We start from the raw sequence: 5,154 nt of genomic DNA on the forward strand, positions 1-5,154 counted from the left end.
AAGGCATGACCCGCTATAAACATCATTACATACATCATGGTGGAATCACACATCATAATGGACCTCATATACATCACATTCGGCCCCACTCAAGGGCCTCACATACGTCTCATTGGGCCTTACTCATGGTCTTTATATACATCACACTGGGCCTCAACCCATGGGCCCCAAATAGATCACAATGGGCCTTACACAAGGGTCTAATATACTTTCAATGGGCCTCATCATACGGGCCTCATATACAATACATTGGGCCTCATCACATGGGCCAATATACATCATAATGGGCCTCATCACATGGGCCAAACATACATCATAATGGGCCTCATTACTTGGGCCAAATATACATCATAATGGGTCTCATCACATGGGCCAAACATACATCATAATGGGCCTCATTACTTAGGTCGAATATACATCATAATGGCCTCATAGAAAACACATCGGACATTACCATATGGGCCTCATATATATCACGTGGGCCATATCAACTATACCATTCACTACACCAAAATTGCGGATTTGCGACAGACCAAATCCGTCGTAAAACCAAATAAACGACAGATTTCGTCCGTCGCTGTTTACTGGGTTGTCTTTTGTGACAGAATCCATAGTTTAATCTGCTACGGATAAGGTCCGTCGCATATTACCGACGGATAAGATCCGTCGCAAAAAATAAAAAATCCGTCAAAATGAGGAGCGACGGACCTACAATCCGGTCTTGTTGAGAAATTAGCGACGGCTTGAAATCCGTCGTCACTGGCAACTTGTTGAGAAATTAGCGACGGATTTGGTCCATCGCTAAAATATCTGTAAATTAAAAAATATATCATAAATTATTTATTTATTTGTTTTGAATATTACAACTGATAGTCATTCAAAAAATAATTCACATGATTATTTAATAAGAATCCTATTCACAAAATTGGTAACAACTCAATTCAATAAAGAGGAAATGGCCCAAGTGAAGCTAACCCAAACAACTAAAAGCTAGGCCATCCTATTCATGAATACAATTACATGAGTATGCACAGTGGGTTTCTCACAAGTACACATGAAATAAAATTATAAATGAATAAAATTAAAAGATTAACAAAGAACAAAAATCATTTTAGCACTCCAACAAAACCATAGATTTCACCTTTTTTAGCTTCTTATTCGAGGCTGAAATAGAGCGTGTACAGGAAAAATAGAGGGTCCTATCACTTATTAGGTGGATCCCATGTCTTCCACCAATGACAAGGCCAAAACTATAATGGACTACCAATCCAAAACACCATCTGAGTCAACAAGCAACTCACCCATTACTAGGAAAAAATGCTTGCGTTAGGTACAAGAGCCGATATAACCATGGAATTCTTTCTGCCAAAGGTAAAGACAACCAACACTGATCTGCTACAATAGAGAACTACCAATGTCATCTCTATTTCTAGAGGGGCAAGAACATTGTGGAGTGAAACAATGGAATAACATGAAGCTGAAATTCAGGTAAATGCTAGGAGCAAACTTGGTTAGGCACCAAGTTCGATCACATGTAACTTCGATGTAATCTGTCTTGCATTGGTAGTCTTTGATGCAAAGCAAATAAGAGTCGAAGGGCTTTCATTTCCAGCAACATTTGTACAGTATACAATAAATTAGAGGATGACAAGTCAAATAACAACAAAAAATTAAATGGCAACTAACCACTATATAAGAAATGGTAAGGCTAAGTTGAGAGTTTTAGTGAGTGTTAGGTTGTTGGTTTCTATATTTCTCGGCTTCAGTAATTTCCTGGTTATTACAAAGAAAACATGTTGGGTTTACACTTTTTTGTTGGTTTTTTACATTTCCCAAGAATTCCATTCCCCGGATTTTACTCAAAAACTTGCGCCAGCTTTTACCAGATGTTTGAAACCATATAAGAGTTGGAAAGCATGCACATGCATCTATGAACGTGTACATCAACTTTCAAACTCGAATAGAAACTATCCATAAGATAATGACACATCAGGAAAAAAATGATATCACCACATGGACCATCAATAAAATGAGACCCATTCAACCCATAAGTGCATAGAGCATGTAAACCACACTAGAAAAATGCAGCTAAACAAATATATCTAGCAATCGTTTAGTTTTACCAAACAAAAGCACATCTACCTAAAGGGTGCAGTAAATGAAAATGGATGCATTTGGAAGAGCATACCTGAAAACTGTCAAGACTGCATGGTTATTTGCCGAGTTGAACTACCACCTTCAGCAATTTACTGATGTAAACCTTTATGCATCAGATACTATCAGCTGCTGGGGCAATGAGTCCAAGCCATATACAGTAAGGACCCTCAATGCATCTTTTAAATCCAAGTTCCACCTTTTATTTACTCTCTGGTTCGCAAATTTGCACAAGCTTTTCAATTTGCAAGGTTGGCAAACCTGAATGCATGAGAAATGAAAGAATAATCAAAAGATGGAAAGGGGAAAGTAAATAGAGACTTCATTTATTTGTATATTTATTTATTTTATCTATGAACCAAGGGCCTATTTGGGTGCCACTCAAATAATAGACCGAGTTTCAATTCCTCCTGCCCAAAAGTTAACCAATTTTAGATTCAAGATAAGAACCAAGGGCCTATTTGGGTGCCACTCAAAATAGAGTTCATCTCATTTTAGTATGATCTCTAATCCATAATTACAATTAACTAAAATGAGATAAATTCATTTTTAAGTGGCACCTAAACATCCATTCAGAACTTACCCTCTAAGATCTTGTCAAGTTCTCTTGACCCTAAAGTTATCTGAATGGTTTCAAGCCTCTATGCATGGAGTTGGCTAGCACTGGTAAAACCCATAGGAACCAGCTCTGAGGCTGTCGATAGATCAAGTAAATCAGCCCATATATTTTGTTATTTATTGATAATGAGCAGTGTTGATAAAGAAATTGAAAAGGAAATGAGTTTATATCAGTTCTATGTGAATTTTAAAGTTTTTAAAGTTTGACAAAAAGCATCATCATTAGCCCTATGCAACTAGGCCAACATGCATAAGTTAACCTGACTTGTTTATGCATGAGGCTATGGTTATGCAGCAGCATCAACATCCCCAATAAATGGTCAAAGATTCTATATGAGGCGTTCGTCAAATGTAGATGCTGAAAAGGAAATTATCATGTTCTGATGTCCCAATCAATGAATAATTACTTACCCTGTGGATATAAGCAAACCAGCCAACTACCTAGATCCTACACGTTCAAATGTCGTTCCTTATTCAAGAGCCTTCCTGATAGCATCCAACCACCATTGTCCATTAGCACTCCCCTCAAGTCCTACCTACAATCAGCAGAACAGTCAATATCTGTAACTAATTATGAGTACAGATTACAAGTGAGATAAAGTTATGTTGCTCCTCCAATGCTCCAATACACATTGGGTAACACTTATCATATTAGAAAATATTTTCAAGCTATGCCTAAAGTGAAATGAAATTATGTATAAAAAAAATTAAAAATTAAAAAAAGATCAACCAAAGATACAACACCAAGAACTTCCTGATGTAGCTGTTTCTCGGTTACAAACATTGTAGCAGAAAGCAAAGATTGGGTCGTCCTGCAGACATGGAAATGGTCGGCAGAAGATATTTGCCAAGACATTAATTATTTTGCAAACTTAAATACATAATGTGCCAATGCTCAGCCAGAACCTTGAAACATCAGTTTCATTCAACTCATTGCATCTTCTTGTAATGAACTCAATGACAGCCTGAATTGCACCTTCTGCTAACTGCTTCACTTTATCACATATAGCAGCAGTGCATCCATGCATGGTGATTACAAGCTGCACAAAATCGATAAGAGAGAGAGAGCTACTCAAACTGAACTTCATGCAAATCAACGGAAACAAGAATAAAATAAAATAAGATAAAATGAAATAAATCCTTACGTCATCTTTGGTTAGCAAAATGCAAACAGAAGAAACAACCCTGTTGAAGACCTCCGACTGATCAATAGAAGCATCCTACAAAAGAAATTTTGAAAGATATTTTCATGCATGATAATGCTTCTCTGCAACATTAGTAGAATAAGCTTATTCTACAACTAGGCAGATTCCTCAGTGACATTTGTAGAATAAGCATATTCTACAATATGTGTGGAGCCCATCATGATCTGTGCAAGGTTCCACTGTCCATCACGTGTGCGTCGCCTACCCCCCCCCCAAATTTCCTTTTGGAGGACAAAAATCAGGCTGACCCAAAACTCGGTATTGGACATGCAAAGAAACATAAAGTGCCCTACCACCTGATGCACATTGGGATAGAACTCAAGTGTCCCGCAATCTGATGCACATTAGGATAGAACTCGTCCATCCACCACAAAGCCAAAACACTCAAACATACCAATTCATAATATTTCTTCTCAAAATTATACTGCTTAATCGTTAACTATCATGAAGTTTCTTGATGATAAAGATTTTGAAAGGAAAAAGACTAACCAAAAAAATGAAGAAATTCTGATTCTTCTTTCCTACTCCCTCCAACTAACAACAGATGAAAAAAAAAGAGGGAGTGCATATGGGTCCCACATGTAGATGTAAAATAAGCTTATTCTACAATAGTTGTAAAGGAACAAGCCGCAATGAAAAACAAAACTGAATTAATCAAAACGCTATCTTCAAAATACCTGCAGCAAAAAAACATTCACACATTCTTTTTTCTCCTTTCACAAGTCACAATTGTGCAGCAATCATACATGCAAGTGTAGAACAAATGTTGGAAATAATCTGATAAAAAACCTATATTCCGTGATTTTAATCTTACAGTAATGTACAACAAGGCTCCGGCTCCCATTTGAGTTAAAGAATTTGACCTGAGCTTTCGCCATAATGGGTGAGGTACTCACTTAGAACCGGGTGCATGCTTCTCATTTGAGTTAAAGAATTTGTCCCCATTTCAGCCATGTGCTTGGATAACCAAGCATGATAACCAAAAATCTACCTTTCCACCAAGTATGATAACCAAATATCTAACCAAAAAAATACATACATGCATGTAGACAATAGTCGAACTTCAACAAGGCATAGGTTATAGAATATTTCAACTTTGATTGGTTGATAGGAACCTTATCTATGATTACTTTCCTAAATATTTCTTTGTTGGCCCCCAATTGAAAGATGTACGATT

General features: G+C 37.0%; 1 long non-coding RNA gene across 1 annotated transcript; it reads right to left on the reverse strand.

Annotated features, from left to right (window-relative positions):
* Positions 1-2,245: 2,245 nt before the first annotated feature.
* LOC131230384 (uncharacterized) lies at positions 2,246-4,885 on the reverse strand. The gene is made up of 6 exons (XR_009164007.1): positions 4,467-4,885; positions 3,918-3,992; positions 3,679-3,812; positions 3,184-3,308; positions 2,738-2,848; positions 2,246-2,415 (listed from the first exon to the last, which is right to left on the reverse strand). It is a non-coding gene; the product is annotated as an uncharacterized LOC131230384 (long non-coding RNA).
* Between the last annotated feature and the right edge of the window lie 269 nt (positions 4,886-5,154).

Source organism: Magnolia sinica, chromosome 2 (assembly GCF_029962835.1).
Source record: "Magnolia sinica isolate HGM2019 chromosome 2, MsV1, whole genome shotgun sequence".
Classification (NCBI taxonomy): Eukaryota; Viridiplantae; Streptophyta; class Magnoliopsida; order Magnoliales; family Magnoliaceae; genus Magnolia; species Magnolia sinica.